This window comes from Euprymna scolopes, chromosome 10 (genome assembly GCF_053919585.1).
Source record: "Euprymna scolopes isolate OS-2025 chromosome 10, ASM5391958v1, whole genome shotgun sequence".
Taxonomy (NCBI): Eukaryota; Metazoa; Mollusca; class Cephalopoda; order Sepiida; family Sepiolidae; genus Euprymna; species Euprymna scolopes.
Genome location: NC_136491.1, coordinates 73,395,857 through 73,416,826, shown reverse-complemented (window position 1 = coordinate 73,416,826; position 20,970 = coordinate 73,395,857). Strand labels below are relative to the sequence as shown.

At 31.7% G+C, this 20,970-nt stretch overlaps 1 long non-coding RNA gene across 1 annotated transcript in view; it reads left to right on the top strand.

The window, feature by feature from the left end:
• LOC145286492 (uncharacterized) overlaps positions 1-20,970 on the top strand; it is a 318,198-nt gene that overhangs the window by 76,642 nt on the left and 220,586 nt on the right. Inside the window, exon 2 of the long non-coding RNA XR_013869161.1 lies at positions 8,000-8,094. This is a non-coding gene — a long non-coding RNA (uncharacterized LOC145286492). The remainder of the gene's footprint in view (positions 1-7,999; positions 8,095-20,970) is intronic.

Here is a 20,970-nt window from a genome sequence, read left to right as displayed (position 1 = left end):
AATCACTAAACTAAGCTGCAGTGCTCTGTGGCGTAGTGGTTAGCGTGCTGGACAATTCACATTATATTTTCACGTTCGCGCCGACCTACCGTAGTCGTTTTTTTTCCCCCTAAACCACTGGAATGGACTTTTCTTGGTGGCCGAACTGTTAACGTTGCTGATGTTTTTTTTTTTACACTTTATTTTCCTACTTTTACTCATGACTCCGGGTTTGATCCTTCCTACTTACCTACCATAACATTTTTTAAAACTCCCCCCCCCCGTCCCGGAAACAAACACTCGGGCAACGCCGGGTACCCCCGCTAGTTATCTCTATATAAATAAAATGAACTCATTTTTCGCGTCAGATGTTGACCTTAATAGGATTAAAAATCAAGATATTTCATGTAAATATAATATGCACAAACGGCAGAACAATATCTGAGGTGTGTTATAGGCTTATTATTTCTCAAATTCCTCGATAATCTTAGATTTCTATACTTTTTCTGCTGAGAAGTCACGGCCAAAATCGGTTAAGATCAATGGAAGTTGTAAAATGTTTTCTCTTTAATAAATTCCTCCTCCCCCTGCCACCACTTAACACCGTTTGGTGATCGTTCACAAGGAACAGTTAAGAGAACACCGGTTTGGCTTCGTAGTTCTTTCATGTGAAGTTATTTAAAATCACTAAACTAAGCTGCAGTGCTCTGTGGCGTAGTAGTTAGCATGCTGGACAATTCACATTATATTTTCACGTTCGCGCCGACCTACCGTAGTCGTTTTTTTCCCCCTAAACCACTGGAATGGACTTTACTTGGTGGCCGAACTGTTAACGTTGCAGATGTTTTTTTTTCACACTTTATTTTCCTACTTTTACTCATGACTCCGGGTTTGATCCTTCCTACTTACCTACCATAACGTTTTTTAAAACTCCCCCCCTGTCCCTGAAACAAACACTCGAGCAACGCCAGGTACCCCCGCTAGTTAGTAATAAAAGTAATAGTATAGTTTCTTCTTTAGATAGACACCAAATAACCATTAGTAATAGAAGTAAAAGTATAGTTTCTTGTTTAGATAGACACCAAATAACCATTAGTAATAGAAGTAATAGTGTAGTTTCTTTTTTAGATAGACACCAAATAACCATTAGTAATAGAAGTAAAAGTATAGTTTCTTCTTTAGATAGACACCAAATAACTATTAGTAATAGAAGTAATAGTATAGTTTCTTCTTTAGATAGACACCAAATAACCATTAGTAATAGAAGTAAAAGTATAGTTTCTTCTTTAGATAGACACCAAATAACCATTAGTAATAGAAGTAATAGTATACTTTCTTCTTTAGATAGACACCAAATAACCATTAGTAATAAAAGTAATAGTATAGTTTCTTCTTTAGATAGACACCAAATAACCATTAGTAATTGAAGTAATAGTATAGTTTCTTCTTTAGATAGACACCAAATAACCATTAGTAATAGAAGTAATAGTATAGTTTCTTCTTTAGATAGACACCAAATAACCATTAGTAATAAAAGTAAAAGTATAGTTTCTTCTTTAGATAGACACCAAATAACCATTAGTAATAGAAGTAATAGTGTAGTTTCTTCTTTAGATAGACACCAAATAACCATTAGTAATAGAAGTAAAAGTATAGTTTCTTCTTTAGATAGACACCAAATAACTATTAGTAATAGAAGTAATAGTATAGTTTCTTCTTTAGATAGACACCAAATAACCATTAGTAATAGAAGTAAAAGTATAGTTTCTTCTTTAGATAGACACCAAATAACCATTAGTAATAGAAGTAATAGTATACTTTCTTCTTTAGATAGACACCAAATAACCATTAGTAATAGAAGTAATAGTATAGTTTCTTCTTTAGATAGACACCAAATAACCATTAGTAATTGAAGTAATAGTATAGTTTCTTCTTTAGATAGACACCAAATAACCATTAGTAATAGAAGTTATAGTATAGTTTCTTCTTTAGATAGACACCAAATAACCATTAGTAATAAAAGTAAAAGTATAGTTTCTTCTTTAGATAGACACCAAATAACCATTAGTAATAGAAGTAATAGTATAGTTTCTTCTTTAGATAGACACCAAATAACCATTAGTAATAGAAGTTAAAGTATATTTTCTTCTTTAGATAGACACCAAATAACCATTAGTAATAGAAGTAATAGTATAGTTTCTTCTTTAGATTGACACCAAATAACCATTAGTAATAGAAGTAAAAGTATAGTTTCGGCTTCAAACAGACAGTTACTAAATCTCCATTCATAATAGAACTAATAGTATAGTTGTAGGCCTCAGACAAACAGATAGCAAATATTCAATAATAGAATTAATAGCAGAGTTCCGGTTTCAAAGGAAAGTTGGAAATCTCTATTAGTAATAGATAACAGGTAATAGATATCAGGATGTCATAGTCATATTTTTCGGAGGTCGTAGTCTTTCATACCAAGAGTTAACACAATAGCAACATTATATTACCTTTTTTAAAAAAGAATCATTTGTTGACGGTGTTATCTCATTGTCCATATCAGTCTCTCCGGAGAAACGACATTTCCAGTGTGTGCAGATAAGTTGTATTAATCAGTTCTGCTACTGATAACGGACATCAAGAAGTTAAAATATTTTATCACTATTTTCCTTCTGTTTACATATATTATTCTGGTCGTTATTGCTTGTGGTTTTCTTTCTTCGGAAAACTCAAGGCTAAAAATCAATACCCGTGAATATTTACAAAAAAAAATTTTTTCGAATGAAAAATGATGTGTTTTGCGATGATGAAATTACATTGATATACGCATCACTTATGAATGAAATCAGTAACGGAATTATTAATCGAAGACGTTTTTGTAGTCACCTGTTTATCGATCATTCTTTCTTTGAACATTCTTATATCAGAAAATGTACAAATCGACCCGCGGATATCATACTAGACATTATCGTGTTTTTACGAGTCAAAGTTAAGCTCTTTAACCTTATATAATTAGGAAAAATGCAATATATTTGTTCCCGTGCCTTTCTCTCTCCTTTTTCTTTTGATATACATACATATAGAAAATACATACATAGAAAAGGGAGAGAGAAAGGCAGAAGTTGATGTCTTCATTGGAAGAAATTATATATATATATAAGCCGATGATGAAGGTCCTCATTTTAGATTCCTCTCTTCTTACTATTAAGTCCCATTAGGGACAGACTTCTCTTTGGACTACTGCACTGCCCAGAAAAAAACAATTTTCATTATTCCAGCTATTTTGTAAACTTTCCAATCGGATTTTTGAAAACTTTCCAATCGGATTATATGCACACTGGACTTATTTTGGAATACATTCTATCTAAAGAACTATTCTGCATTTTGGATCAACTATAGAGGAGTTTCATTCAAGCTGAAATATTATGCGCGGTTTGTTTTTATATTAGTTTTTTACATATCCAATATTTTTTTCATTTTTTTTGGCAATTTATAACTACAATAAATTCCAGTTTCACTTAGTGCCTTAACTGGCAAATACTAGCATTGCTACAAATATAATTTGCTGATTTCTTTATGTCCTCTGTTGAGAAGAATAATAAGAATAGCATTCTTTGAAAGTCCACTGAATAAAAACTTTGTAAATTAAATTGTTTTTTGGAGTATTCAGTCGAAGAATAAATTTTGATTGTAAAGTTCAACTTACAGTTTTAATTTTCTTTTTCTTTATATATATATATATATATATATAGAGAGAGAGAGAGAGAGAGAGAGAGAGAGAGAGAATGAGAGAGGGAGAGATTTTTGCATATACATATATTGAAATTTCAAATATAAGAAAACCAAAACTATGTACTTATTTTGTCTTCCTTTCTTTGGAAAGAGATATTTTTACCTTAACATCCTAACGGACTATTAGCAAAAAAGATATATTTGTTATCCCTAAAAGAAAAAATATTTATACACTTCTATTCATTATATATATATGTGTGTGTGTGTGTGTATGTGTGTGTGTGCGTGTGTGTGTGTGCGTGTATGTCTGTGTGTCTGTGTGTGTGTCCTTTAATTCCTTATGGTCACATAAAAAGTAGGTTTCGAACTCCATTGTATTTATTCTGCTAGAGAACAAAGCACAATAAGACAGTGATAATTTCTTCATACGATCGTTTCCACCGTATTAAATCATAGCTTTTTTTTTCTTGTTTCCGTTGATATCAAGATATGTTAAACAGGTTTCTAATTAAAACTAAAATCGTCATTCCAAAAAAAAAAACTAAAATTGTAATTCTTTTTTTCAAAAAATTGTTAATGTTTTATTTTCAAAATCCATTGCCAATGTTTTATCTTCAAAATCCATTGCCAATGTTTTATATTAAAAATCTATTGCCAATGTTATATCTTAAAAATCCATTGCCAATGTTTTATCTTAAAAATCTATTGCCAATGTTTTATCTTAAAAATCTATTTCCAATGTTTTATCTTAAAAATCTATTTCCAATGTTTAATCTTAAAAATCCATTGCCAATGTTTTATCTTCAAAATCCATTGCCAATGTTTTATCTTAAAAATCCATTGCCAATGTTTTATCTTAAACATCCATTGCCAATGTTTTATCTTAAAAATCAATTGCAAATGTTATATCTTAAAAATCTATCGCCAATGTTTTATCTTAAAAATCCATTGCCAATGTTTCATCTTCACAATCTATTGCCAATGTTTTATCTTAAAAATCCATTGCCAATGTTTTATCTTAAAAATCCATTGCCAATGTTTTATCTTAAACATCCATTGCCAATGTTTTATCTTAAAAATCTATTTCCAATGTTTCATCTTCACAATCTATTGCCAATGTTTTATCTTAAACATCCATTGCCAATGTTTTATCTTAAAAATCTATTGCCAATGTTTTATCTTAAAAATCTATCGCCAATGTTTTATCTTAAAAATCCATTGCCAATGTTTTATCTTAAAAATCAATTGCCAATTTTTTATCTTAAAAATCTATTACCAATGTTTTATCTTCAAAATCTTTGCCAATGTTGTATCTTAAAAATCTTTGCCAATGTTTTATCTTAAAAATCTATTGCCAATGTTTTATCTTCAAAATCCATTGCCAATGTTTTATCGAAAGATCTATTTCCAATGTTTTATCTTAAAAATCTATTGCCAATTTTTTATCTTCAAAATACATTGCCAATGTTTTATCTTCAAAATCTATTGCCAATGTTTTATCTTAAAAATCTATTGCCAATGTTTTATCTTAAAACCCTATTGCCAATGTTTTATCTTAAAAATCCATTGGAAATGTTTTATCTTAAAAATTCATTGCAAATGTTTTATCTCCAAAATCCTTTGTCAATGTTTTATCTTCAAAATCTATTGCCAATGTTTTATCTTAAAAATCTATGGCCAATGTTTTATCTATAAAATCCATTGCCAATGTTTTATCTTAAAAAATCTATTGCCAATATTTTATCTTAAAAATGCATTGACAATGTTTTATCTTAAAAATCTATTGCCATTGTTTTATCTTAAAAATGCATTGACAATGTTTTATCTTAAAAATCCATTGCCAATGTTTTATCTTAAAAATCTATTGCCAATGTTTTATCTTAAAACCCCATTGCCAATGTTTTATCTTCAACATCCATTGAGAATGTTTTATCTTAAAAATTCATTGCCAATGTTTATCTCCAAAATCCTTTGTCAATGTTTTATCTTAAAAATCCATTGCCAATGTTTTATCTTAAAAATCTATTGCCAATGTTTTATCTTAAAAATCTATTGCCAATGTTTTATCTTAAAAATGCATTGCCAATGTTTTATCTTAAAAATCTATTGCCAATGTTTTATCCTAAAAATCCATTGCCAATGTTTTATGTTAAAAATCTATTGCCAATGTTTTATCTTAAAAATCCATTGGCAATGTTTTATCTTAAAAATCTATTGCCAATGCTTTATCTTCAAAATCCATTGCCAATGTTTAATCTTCAAAATCCATTGCCAATGTTTTATCTTAAAAATCAATTGCCAATGTTTTATCTTAAAAATCTATTGCCAATGTTTTATCTTCAAAATCCTTGGTCAATGTTTTATCTTAAAAATCTATTGCAAATTTTTTATCTTAAAAATCAATTGCCAATGTTTTATGTTAAAAAACTATTGACAATGTTTTATCATCAAAATTCATTACCAATGTTTTATCTTTAAAATCTATTGCCAATGTTTTATCTTAAAAATCCATTGCCAATGTTTTTTCTTAAAACTCCATTGCCAATGTTTTATCTTCAAAATCCATTGCCAATGTTTTATCTTTAAAATACATTGCCAATGTTTTATCTTCAAAATGCATTACCAATGTTTTATCTTCAAAATCCATTGTCAATGTTTTATCTTAAAAAACGATTGACAATGTTTTATCATCAAAATCCATTACCAATGTTTTATCTTAAACATCTATTGCCAATGTTTTATCTTCAAAATCCATTGCCAATGTTTTATCTTCAAAATGCATTGCCAATGTTTTATCTTAAAAATGCATTGACAGTGTTTTATCTTAAAAATCTATAGCCAATGTTTTATCTTAAAAATCCATTGCCAAAGTTTTTATCTTTAAAATCTATCGTCAATGTTTTATCTTCAAAATGCATTGCCAATGTTTTATATTCAAATGCATTGCCAATGTTTTATCTTTAAAATCTATTGCCAATGTTTTATCTTAAAACCCCATTGCCAATGTTGTATCTTCAAAATCCATTGCCAATATTTTATCTTTACAATCTATTGCCAATGTTTTATCTTCAAAATCCATTGCCAATGTTTTATCTTTAAAATCCATTGCCAATGTTTTATCTTCAAAATCCTTTGTCAATGTTTTATCTTCAAAATCCATTGCCAATGTTTTATCTTCAAAATGCATTACCAATGTTTTATCTTCAAAATCCTTTGTCAATGTTTAATGTTAAAAAACTATTGACAATGTTTTATCTTCAAAATCCATAACAAATGTTTTATCTGAAAAATCTATTGCCAATGTTTTATCTTCAATATCCATTGGAAATGTTTTATCTTCAAAATCCATTGCCAATGTTTTATCTTCAAAATGCATTGCCAATGTTTTATCTTAAAAATATATTGCCAATGTTTTATCTGCAAAATCCATTGCCAATGTTTTATCTTCAAAATCCATTGGCAATGTTTTATCTTCAAAATCCATCGCCAATGTTTTATCTTCAAAATCCATCGCTAATGTTTTATCTTCAAAATCCATTGGAAATGTTTTATCTTCAAAATCCATCGCTAATGTTTTATCTTCAAAATCCATTGGAAATGTTTTATCTTCAAAATCCATTGGAAATGTTTTATCTTCAAAATCCATTGGAAATGTTTTATCTTCAAAATCCATTGGAAATGTTTTATCTTAAAAATTCATCGCTAATGTTTTATCTTCAAAATCCACTGGAAATGTTTTATCTTCAAAATCCATTGCTAATGTTTTATCTTCAAAATCCATTGGAAATGTTTTATCTTCAAAATCCATTGGAAATGTTTGATCTTAAAAATCCATCGCTAATGTTTTATCTTCAAAATCCATTGGAAATGTTTTATCTTCAAAATCCATTGGAAATGTTTTATCTTCAAAATCCATTGGAAATGTTTTATCTTCAAAATCCATCGCTAATGTTTTATCTTCAAAATCCATTGGAAATGTTTTATCTTCAAAATCCATTGGAAATGTTTTATCTTCAAAATCCATTGCCAATGTTTTATCTTCAAAATCCATCCCTTATGTTTTATCTTCAAAATCCATCGCTTATGTTTTATCTTCAAAATCCATCCCTAATGTCTACCCCCGACTTTTGTTACATTATATGATTGCGCTCCCTTTCTAACACACCCAGACACTTATAATTCTGTTATTTTGACAAGCGGAAATAAATATAAAGATATAAATAGATTTATCTTTTTTATTTCTTTTCTTATTTTTTTACTACAAACAGCATTATTTATTTTGGTCTTTTTTTTTCAGAATTTCCTGCGAAGATGGGCAGAAGTTGACCAGATTAATCGGATGATTAGGACCCAAATTTATTCGTCCAGATTATCCGCTTACCCGTGGTTTGTGTGCGTTTTGCGTCCATCAAATTTCCTTTATTATATTCCATTAACGTGAGGATGTTTACATTATTTTCAAGTATTTTTTTTTTCATATTTTTGTAATTAATACTTAATAAAGTCTAATTTTATAATTTATACTATATTCATTATTACTAGCAGGACCTGTGGAAATTTCGCAGCAGATTCATTGATATGTAATATATTGATGGTGGCATTCAGCGTAAATGGAGACGCTCTGATATTATTGTAGCTATTTTGTTAAAACTGCAAACGTATTTATCTAAGCTAGTAGGGGCGCCCGACGTAGCCCGGTCGTCAAATACGCTTAAATATAATATTTTAATCCATGCAGATTTTGTATATAGTGTTATAGAGTTAATGTTCTATCGATTTTTATACAGTATAATGTTTCGATTTAAAAAATAAGTATATATATCCATATGACTTGAGTGCATCAGCTTGAATCGAAACCGGAACCAAAACTTATATATATATATATATATATATATATATATATATATATATATATATATATATATACTCTTTAGTTCATTCAGCTATAATCGAAACCGAAAGGAAAACTTATGAAGAATTCTTGGTAAAATTATTTATAAAAGAATAAATGGCTTCAGTGCCATTATAATTGAAATCGAAACCAAAATTTATGAAGAAATCTTGGTAAATATATTTATTACAAGAAATGGAAGTCCATAATAATTCAACGACATTCACTCGGATGTAAGCGTGACACACAAAATAAATAGCACACACATTATCCTATTAATGTATAGATTACTTTATTTTTTGATTTATTTTTTTATATTTTTCTCTTCTTTTGCTTTAAGCATTTTACAAATATTTTATTTTATATTTATATTTATGATTAAATAAATATATTTCAGTTTATTATCGTTATGGAATTAATATTAATTTTTTTTTTATTGTTAATTGGTCTTCCAACAAAAGGAGGGTGCACCTGTAAATTCACACTTGTCCGTTTGTCTGTTCGTCTGTCCACACTTCTCTCAATAAGTACGCCTTGGAATTTTTTGAAATTTTAACAAACATTAACCATGATATGAGTACAAAAAAGTAATAGAACGGATTTTCCAGGAAAACTCAGGTTGCCCATCCTAGTGGTGCCTTTCAGGTTAAGATGGCTGAAATTTACACTTTTGTGCTTATTAAAAAAAAAATGGCGCTGGATTTTTATAAAACTTTCTGAAAAGTTGTAACTAACTGATTTCTATATAATTCTGTTTGTCTATACTTCGCGATAACTCTTGCGTGTACCCCAGGGGCTAATAAAAACACTCCATTTTTGGGACTATTTTACCATATTTGTCCAAAATCTGTGTATGTCTATTTAGCAGTTTTGTCATGGTGCTGAACTCAAATTTAAATATGTTAAGGCCTTGAGAACTTTTGGAGCTGAATGGGATGTGGCAAATGATAGACACGGTTGTGTTTTTATGCTTCGTTCACTGTGCACTCACGGGGGAACATGCCTGCTTCACTTGGTTACATTGTTTTTACTTTTTCGTCAGTGGTATGCTTTTAAATTGGAGCTTCACTTTTCAGTCTGAAACATGAATGACATTCACATTACAGATCCGAAAAAACAAAACTTGTTCAACTTGCTTACACCGAAAATATTGGCATAATTTATGAGTACAAGCGCCGAATTAGAAGAAATAACAAGATTGAAAAATAAAACAGAAAATGGAAATCTATCTATCTATATATATCTAAAAGTGAAAGTGTCTGTCTGTGTGTGTCTGTGTATCTGTGTGTCTATGTGTGTACATTTCCCTACGCAATAACTCTGTCAATTTTAAGTATACAGACTCGAAATTTGATATACAGAGTACTGAGATTTGGCAAAATCTTTGTAATTCGTTTTCAGTCAGAAATTTAGCGATTAAAAGGTCAAAGCCCAACGATTTGGCCTTTAAGAACTCTACCAAACTCCTCCGACAATTTTGGGTCTAATCTCTTGAAATTTTAGATATGCATTGCTTGGACATGGATATAATTTAATAACTTGATTTGAGCCCAAAATAATAGATTTTCAGGGGTCATAATAGGGGTCAAATTTAAAAAAATTGACCTTTTTTTTTTTTTGCTCATCATACGCCTCCAAATACCCGGGCAACGCCGGGAACCCATGCCAGTATATCTATAAAAGTGAACGTGTCTGTGTTTCTGTCTATCTGTCTGTCTGTGTGTCTGAGTACATTTCCCTACGCAATAACTCTGTCAGTTTTTAGTCTACAGACTCGAAATTTGATATACAGGGTACTGAGATTTGGGAAAATCTATGTGATCAGTTTTCGGCCAGAAATTTGGTTGTTAAGGGGTCAAAGTTCAAATATTTGACCTTTGAGAACTCTACCAAACTCCTCCGACAATTTTAATTCTAAACACTTGAAATTTTAGATATAGTTTCCTTAAACATGGATCTAACTTAATTACTTGATTTGAGCCCAACACAGTAAATGGTAAGGGGTAATAATAGGGGTCAAAATTTAAAAAATTGACCTTTTTTTTAATTTTTTCTCAGCATACACCTCCAAACACCTGGGCAACGCCAGGTACCCATGCTAGTATAGTTACAAATCACAAGACGAGCGAGCCGGAAGTTTAAATTTTGATTTCAAATGATGTATTTTCAATAAGTTTTCGTGATAATACTTTTATTTTGTATATCATTTTAAAGAGCGTTTTTCGTTGTTTCTAATCGTTTAAATTACGATGGTTTTAAAACAAATATGTCTTTTCAAAACTTTGAATAAAATAAGGAAAAAAGCAAATTAGCACAATTTTATTATTTCAATTCAAGCTAGGCGGAAAAGCTGCTGAAACAGCTCGCGACATAAACAAAGAGTTTGGTCTAAGAACTACTACTGAACGCGCAGCATAATGATGGTTTAAGAAATTTCGCGGCGGCGACGAGAGTCTTGAAGGTGATAAGTAGTCGACAATCGGATGTTGACAACGTTCAATTAAGAGCCTTAGTCGAAACCAATCTCTGCACAACTGTTCGAGAACTTGTTTCTGAATTAGACGTAACGTATACGACGATTTTCAACCATTTAACAGAGATTGCAAAGGCAAAAAAACTTGATAAATGAGTGCCTCACGAATTGAATGAAAATTAAAAGAAAAGCCGTTATGAAGTATCATCTTCCCTTTTTTTTCGCAACAAGAACGATCCGTTTCTCGACGGGATTGTGACTTGCGATGAAAAGTAGGGGTTTTTACGACAACCGGCGACGCTCGGTTCAGTGGTTAGAATCCGACGAAGCTCACGACACTTTCCGAAGCCAGAGTTCCACCAAAAGGTCATACTGACTGGTTGGTTGTCTGCGATCGGTCTCATCCATTGCAGTTTTTTTTAGTGCAGGTTAAACCATTACGACAGAGAAGTGCTGTCAAAAATGGATGAAATGCATCAGAAACTTCGACAACAACACCCAACATTAGTCAATAGAAAAGGTCAAATTCTCCTCCGCAACAATGTCCGACCGCACGTTTTTAAGCCGACTCTGCACGTGTAGAAAGAATTGGACTACGATACTCTGCCTCATCCGTCATACTCTCCAGACCTCCCAACTTCAATCGACTACCACTTTTTCAAGCATTTCGACAGGTTTCTGCGTAAGAGATGCTACAAAAACCTAAGCGATATCAACAAGGCTTTCAGCGACTTCATCGCCACCAGATATTTACGTTACTATCATAAATACACTTGTTGTGCGTTGGAAAAAAAATGTGTTGATTCTGATGGTGTTTATTTCGACCAATAAGTTTTTATTTGAGCCGAGACATGTTGATCTAAACCTAAAAGTTTAAAACCGCAAGAACTTTCTTGTCAACTTGAAAGTTCAATAAAGAAACCAATTATAAGTCTCCATTTTTTTCATTTAAAATCGCCGGTGCTGATGTTATTCTTATCTACTGTAATATATATATATATATATATATATATATATATATATATATATATATATATATATATATATATATATATATATATATATATATATATGGCGGCACTCATTCTAGACAGGTTGAACTAACTTCCTCACATCATGTAGTTATTAAATTCACAAGTGGTCTCCAGGTTCATGAATATCCCGGTCAGGGGAAATAATGAAGGAAGGCTTTTGCAAGTCTTGCAGGAGTTGTCCATGTTCTCTATATACTGTGCCTGCTATTCCTAAATGTCCGCTTACTTGGTATTGACGAAATTCAACATTGATTGACTTCGATGATCTAATGAAAAGCCTTGTGGTGACGTGATGATGCCAAAAGTATACATAAATATATTATCTATTCATTTAAATATAGTTTTATTTATGAACAACGCGAAAGTATCCAATTACTTTTACTGAAAAGGAATTCCTTTAATGCTAAATAAAGTCACTATTTTTTCACCAGTCTGCACTACTGATAGTGGAGCATATATATATATATATATATATATATATATATATATATATATATATATATGTGTGTGTGTGTGTGTGTGTGTGTGTGTGTGTGTGTGTGTGTGTGTGTATTATATATATATGTATATATATATATTTATTATATATAATATATAATATACATGTATATATATATATAGCATATATGTATATATATTATATATAATATATATATATATATAGATATATATAGCATATATGTTTATATGTTATTTAACTACTAGTGATAGCAATGACATGTATATAAATAACATAAAAATCTCTTTTAGATAGCTCAAGAGCGCAACAGAAGATATATATATATATAAATATAAAAACAAGAAGCAACCACAGAATTCGCGCATAAGCCTGACGAATCCTATAGTGAATGAAACGCAGAATATTCAGTGTAGCTTAATCGCCATATATATTTTATAAATTACTAACTAGCTCTACCTACGTGTTGAGCACTTTTGAAGTAAATACTTAAAGTTTACGCATAAATCTATACTTTCGTATATTAGGTTTATGTGAGTAAATGAAGTAGTTATATATATATATATATATATATATATATATATATATATATATATATATATATATACATTTTCCTCGAAGATACCACAAAAGTATTTACACATTTTCAAAACGTTGGTCTTTTATTAGTAAAATCTTGCCTACAATTGTTTCAGCCTTTAGTGTTGGCATACAAGTATATAATAGTTTATGAATTATAATTAAGCACCACTTGGGTTTCATGTTTCAATTTGTCAAAAATTTCGTAGTTCATGACTCAGTATCCTTCGTATTAACACAGAAGGTATTCAATTTTTATCCACAACATATGTATAATGTATCAAATATGTTTTAACTTCATTTTAAATAAAAACGCACTTGTCTTACAATAATTTCTCGAATTCTGTAGTTAGAGTTAGCAGGCATTTATTTTTCTTCTGTTGCATGTCATTTATTTTTCAAAGTTCCGGTAATCACGGGCTAAACAGTTGGATTTGCAACTAATTTTTCTTTTTTAACTCAATTTATTATTTTTTATTTATTAAATTTTCAAAATTATTACTTAACTAGCAAGGCTACCCGGCGTTGCCCAGCGTCATAAAAATAACAAAATAAAATGTTTATTTGAAAATGATGGAATAGGATTTTTTTTACGTGGGGGTCACCACTTATCAAGGCCCGAAGGCCACTCAGGGATAAGGGTTATTGCGTGTACAGTAATCAATGAGATAGTATTGTAGTAATCATTAGTATTGGAGGTTTTAATAGAGTGTCTTACTTAAGGGGGCGGTTTGTCAGAAGTTTCTTTATGTTGGGCTTGAAGACGTCCAAGTTGTAGTCAGGTGGGAAGCAGGCACGCAGCAGAGAGTTCCACTGGCGTGCAGTTCTAAGAAAGAAGCTTTGCTCATGGAATCTACGCTTGGATTTAGGCACAGATAAAGAGTGGTGAAAATTATTGACAGTAGTTTCAGCCAGACGGGTGTTTCTCGTGAAAGATTGGCGAGGGGGGACCAGGGATTGGAGCTCAGACGAGCACCTGCCATGGAAATAACGATAAAACAAAGACAAGCTCGCAACGTCTCTTCTGTGGGAGAGAGGTTGCAGGGAAGAGAAAAGGGAATCCCCCACTAAACCACGAAGTCTATTTTGAACTCTGTCAAGGCATGATAGGCTGTTTTTAGCAGCCCCTGCCCAGATGTGGCAGCAGTACTCCATCCTTGGACGTACTTGGCTTTTATACAGATAGAGAATTGCATCAGTAGTGAGATATATTCTGGAGCGGTAGAAGGATCCCACCATTTTCTCAGCGTCCCTGGCAACAGATTTGATGTACGTGTTCCATTTCAGATCAGGAGTAAAGGTCAAGCCCAGAAGCTTGTAAAAACATGGAGCCTCTCCAAGACGAGAGCCATCCATTTCAATTGATGCCAGATGGGGATCAGAGCGTTGATGATGTAAAGATAGAAGCTTGGTTTTGGATGCATTAAAAGTGACCAGCCACCTCTTCCCCATTGTACCACGTGCTCAAGATCAGAGGAGAGAGAATCAGAGAGAACATCATCATTTACGGCCTTTGATGTGTTGCCATAGATGGTCGTGTCATCAGCATAGATGTCAACGAATGATTTAAGTATGTGTTTTGGGATATCATTGATGTAGATCAGGAAGAGAGTTGGGCCCAGGATGGACTCCTGAGGGACTCCAGCATTTATACTGTGGGCCTCTGATTTCTGCCCATCAACCACTACTCTTATGAACCTATCGGAGAGAAATGATTTAATTATTGAGAAAATATTTCCAGTAATACCGTAGCTGGAAATCTTGTGAAGTAGGCCCTTATGTCATACCTTATCGAAGGCTTTTGATATGTCAAGAGCAATTGCCCTGGAAAGGAAACCTTTGTCAAGAGATTCACTAATCCTATGTGGTATAACTGTTAGCACATCTGCTGTAGATCTTGTGGAGCGGAAACCATATTGCATGTCACTAAGAAGGTTGTTTCTATTGAGGTGGTTGACTACTTCTTTATTCAATATGGATTTCAACAACTTACTCATGACACACAGGAGACTTATTGGTCTGTACTAAGAGGGAGATGACTTTTCACCTGAATTCTTAAATACAGGGCATACTGATGAGGTTTTCCAGGGTGTTGGAAAGCACTTCTCCTTAAGACAACGCTTAAACAGCTTTGTAAGTATGGGGGCAAGTTCTGATTGGAGCTTTTTCAGCACTATAACTGGAATGCCATCAAGGCCAGTTGCTTTACTGGAATTAGCTTGGCGACCTCACGCACAAATATTTGTATGTTGCATAGCGGACTTCCGCGTTTTTCATCATGCTACCAGTGGGGAACTAATTACAGATCATATTTAGACATCCCTTTGCGCCTAGCAGCTGTGCTCCAAAATTGATAATGATCTGTCAATTAGTTTATGTGTTCATTTTAATCAAATAAATATAAAACATTTAATGCTGAAAGTTTTAACTTGGCTTTATTAAAGATCGCATTCAATTGTATGGCGACGGATCGTGCTGAAATAATAACCTTATTATTTGTGTGTAGGCCACAGTCGGGGACTAACATCTAAAACACGTAACTTACTCTAAAAATAAAAAGTAGATTTTTAAAAGTAAAAATGTGTTTGTGTTTTTGTGCGCGCACATACGTCATAGATTACGCAGGGCGTAGGCCACAGTCGGGGATATTCCATATACTTAAAAAAAATAAACTAACAGGTAGCGTCTAAAAGTCTTATTCTGTAAATAAAAACAGATTTAAAAAAATAAAAAGTAAAAATGTGTGTGCGTTAGAAAGAGGTAGAAAGAGAGATATTGGATATACATGTTTTTTTAAGTTCAAAGGTTAAAAGAAAATGTAATAAATAAATAAAAGATTCACACCACGACATAATTAAATTGCGTAAAAAAGAAAAAAGAAGAAAACAATACACAAATAAATTGATAATTAAAAACAGAATGTTAAGAAGAAGAAGAAGAAGAAGAAGAAGAAGAAGAAATGTTAGCGCTTTCTCAGGTGTAATCGAATCGAACACACGCACACAAACGCACGTATGTACGCATGAGAGGGGAATGGGAAGAGTAATACCTTTACACACAATGTGGATCTCGTCTAATTGAAAGGAACAGCAGTCCAACCGCTACGATGTATTGGAATCTTACACACACACACATTCACGAAACAAACTTGTCGACAAAAAAAAAAATAGAAAGGATAGCGCTGTAGTAATAGTGTATGTTAAAGGTTCCAAATGTAAGCATAATGTTAAAATCTGTTCAATGGTTAAAAAACTCGATCGCAAGGGTTGTGTAATTTTTTGTTGATGTTTTGACGACGACGAGGAAGGAGATTCTTATAGTGGATAGGGTGGTTTAATGTGGGTATAAAAGCCAAGTAAACTGTTTAATGTTTGTTTAATGATTATTTCTCTCCTGTATTTTTCGATCTTACATGATTGTATTGACTTATGCATTAAACGAACGACGCCGGATGAAATAGCATGTCTCTTAGTGACACCATATTTTAATTTTAGTAACCGTTCTTTATAAAGCGAAGAACTGAATTCCGGAATATAAGAATTTTTAGAGCCTAGCCAATCAGAATAGACGGACCTTGCGATGTATAAATCGGAAGTTGGAAAGATCATGTTAGGTCTATGTATGTATGAGCCACTTGCGGTAAATGTAATCACAGACTCTGTGGAACGTGAAGAATTCGTCCCGGTGATAGCTAGTAGCAATGATAGGACTAAATATTTGGAGAGAAAAATAGGGACTTCTTCCTCTATAGATGTGTCGATTGTGATGGTGTCACTCGTAGGATGCAATGTAGTATTTTCTCACGACTGTATGTGCCTAAAATGCTGTTCGAAAGCTACATAAGATAAAGGAAAATTCGGCAGTTATTTCATTATATATGGTTATTAGTTCTTTTGAACATACGATTTTATTATTTTTAGGTTAAAAACCAAATATTTTCTAGCTTCAACTAGTGTTTACATTTACTCCACAAGCTAACTATCACGGTACTGGGATTAGATTTAAGGTCTACAGTAATTTTTATAATTCAGTTTCAAGTTGCCAATGTTAGTATCTATTAGTTTAATTTCAATATTATTATTTAAAGTAATCAGCGTACAAGTTGTTTTATTTTCAAATTAAAACACTAGTCATTGTAGACAGAAATTTCAGTCTTCAAATTACACTGCAAGTTTTGCTTAGCGTGCTGCAAAAGCTCACATGAGTTTATATCATTCGATTTTTTTAAACTACCAGCGTCCTACTTCACTAATCTTTTTTTTTTCAACATAATTATTTAGTCAATAAATATGCTTCATCAGTTTACAAATTTTTACAGCCTAATAGTTTTATTTTATAAACATATATTAATATGTTCAACGTGACAAGGGTTTGTTTACATCTGCGGTGTTTAAACGTTCGGTTTTACTTACTATACAATTATTATGTAATTTAAGCTTGGATTTACAAAGTTTACATTCAGAATTTTTTATTTATCATTTGTATATTAAAATGTATTTACCCTTTTCTTTTATTATCAGTAAATATTAATTATTTATTGGCTTTAATTGTGACGTGTTTATGATATACGTCACGCGTATCTTTAAACACTTTAAACATATCTATCAAATATTCGAGCTGAGATCGAAGCAAAAACCTAAAGACAGTGAATCAAGTACGATAACTATTAGGCCAGCTTGCCACCTTCTTTAAAAAGTAATTTTCTAACCTATTTAATCTGAACATAAGGAATCTGTCATATGAACGTTCACGCATGCGCGGTCGAGAAACACTTGACAAACGGATAAAAATCAAATAACCCCAAGTACCAATTTTTTCATTCTAACCTCTTAGCAGCCCTTTTTCCGGATGAAAACCGATTAAAAGATTTCCCACGTGTTTGAATCCCCATATACAAAATTTCAAGTCTGTAGATAATATATTCATTGAGTATATACGCTGAGAAGTGTCTTTACGCACACATTTTCACTAATATATATATAAATATATATGTGTGTGTGTGTGTGTGTGTGTGTGTGTGTGTGTACGAGAGAATTGCAGCTGAGCCGTCACGTTATTCCAAAAGAGTGTAAATGTGGAAGATTCTCTTCCAAGTAGTTATCATTCTCATGAGACGACAATATTTCTCATTTTACGATGCATAAACTACAATAAATTAACCCACACCATTATTTTGGCTTTACTGTCGATTTTCTCTTAATATCAATTGACAACGTGTGCGACGCAGGCGTACTAAAAATTATCTCGTTCCAAGTTGTTGGCGGGTGTCTCATGTGGGGAACAAAGAACTTTTTTTTAACCTAAGAGAAATGCATTACGTTTAATGTATGGCATCAGATTCGTCCCAATGTGAAGGTAAAACGCTTTCTGCGACTCATTAAATTCCGAAGACGTTTATAAGTTTGATTCAATTATCCACCAATGAAAAATTTGCACTGAATAAAGTTGACTTGAAAAATCGTTTGAAGATAGTAAAGATGTCGTGATCTTACACGAACTAGAGTAGAGCTTCATATTTTTTCACTGCTTTATTGCATAAATAGTTGACGTACCCGTCAATGCCGAGTTTCTCGAAGCTTTTTCTTCTATGCGATTTTTTACAAGAAAATCATCATTTATCAAGGTTCGAAGGCATCTCGAGGATAAGGGTTGATGAATTTAAGGTGGTAGTGTAGTAATTGTTAATGGTGAGGATTGGGTAGAATTTAGATTATTTACGGGGACGGCTCAACAAGAACTTGTTTACATTGGACTTGGAAGCTATCATATTGTAGTTGGGTGGGAAGCAGACAAGTTGAACAGTAATGTCATATGCAGGCAGTTCTTGGAAAAAGCTTTGTTCATGGAACCTGCGTTTAGATTTAAGCACAGATAAAAAGTGTGTGGGGGGACTTGTTGATAGTGGTTGTACCTTGTCGAGTATTTTTTTGTGAAAGTTTGGCTGGGAGGGACCATAGATTGGAGCTCAGACAAGCACTTGCCATGACTACATAAAAAGACAGGAAAGTTCCTTTTTGAATAAAAAATATAATGAAACGGATGTCGAATACGTACACTGATTTGCTTAAAAAAATCCTGACTTATTTTTTATATTTATTTATATACTAGCCGATTTACCCGAGCTTTGCTACGGATATATTTGTATTACACAATACTAATTGGCATTCTTTTAATATTTATGTAATTACAGGTTCGAAACCAAAACTTCTGGGTAAACGACATTTCTTGTGCCACTGGTAAAAATGTAAACGAAAGATCTACATTACGTAGAAAAAAAAACTGTACAGGTCCGTTTTCAGTTTATGTTGCTCCCAAAAATGTAAATTAGGATTTTTGCGGATAAACTATGCTTGGTTGTGTATATAAAAAGTACCCCATTTTTAATAAAGGAAGGACTTTCACATAAAAATTTAATAAACAGAAGATACGGCAAAAATTGAATTACACTTGTAAATCATATCTAAAAAATAGCACGGTTCGTAAACTGCAGAAGTACTAAACAGATAAAAACACCCGCATTTTTGTACTTCTGCAATTATTTTTCTTTGAGTGACGCTGAGACATAAAGAGACACCCCCTCCCCCCGAAAAAAAACCATAATTACGTCGAAACTCCCCCACACAAATATACATTATCAACTAAATCAATTACCCAGACAGGAAAACATAAGATCTTTCTCAAAAGAAAATCGAAGAAAAAAAAGTGAAAAAAAAACGCGTAGGAATATATCTGATATAAAAAGCATTACTTTACCTTGTTTATTTTTCAAAGTATTATGGAAACGATAATAAAATTCAGACAGTCAAGTGAATGGTTGAAAAATGATTTTAAAATCGTCCGTAGGAAATAAATTTTAACCTTTTGGTAAACGTGCTAACACCTTACAATGAATCGATATTTATAGCCGAGACTTTAATTGTGGGTTAACGATTTAAAATATTTCGTCGAAAAATAAAATCATCCTTAGCCTAATTATTTTTTTTTTATCAATATTTGTAACTTTTACATTTATAGAAAATAAATAATTAAAACAAATCATTTTATCACCATATCTCTCGATTTGGTTAAAAACTATATCCGTTCATAACCGGAAGTGAAATATCAGTGAAAATTACTTAAAATGTGCCAGTTTAGCAAATAGTACAAAATAACTTGAATTAAAATAATTTAAATAAATTAACTTTAAATAATACTCTTAAATAGAACAATTACATCAATTACATTACTATAATCAGTAATTTTAATTGAGCGAATTATTTAAAAAGATTTTCTTTAATATAATATGCAAATTAGATTAGTTCTATTATGTACATTGCCTTCAATATAGTGTATATATATTGATCGTGATGCTATTTATTTATAAAGAAAATCTTATAGTAAATAAAATTTATATAGATAACCGTTTCCAGCAGGAAGTTTTGTATATATTAATCAAATTGTGAACAAACAAACAAACAAACAGACAGGATTACGGATTTATATATATAATAGATACTAGGTGTAAATACCCGGCATTGTCAGGTAAATACATATCGCTGAGCGGAGGATTTAGTCACATACTGTTTACGATACACCAAATATCCTCAGTTGTTACGATTTTCCTGACAGTCGACAATATTTTGGAAGTCTGGAAGCATAAAACATAGCCATCTTCATCTATGAAATTCAAACAGAGAAATAAAATCTTACAACTTAAAGGGAAATATTTCATAGGTCGTGAAAGGCAGTATACAGCGGTTTCGACTTTTCGACATGTTTTTTTTCCGACAAGGGTGAGGTAATATGGATGGCGTCTGTTGTGGCAAACTATTTTTTAAAAATCGCAAAGATTGTG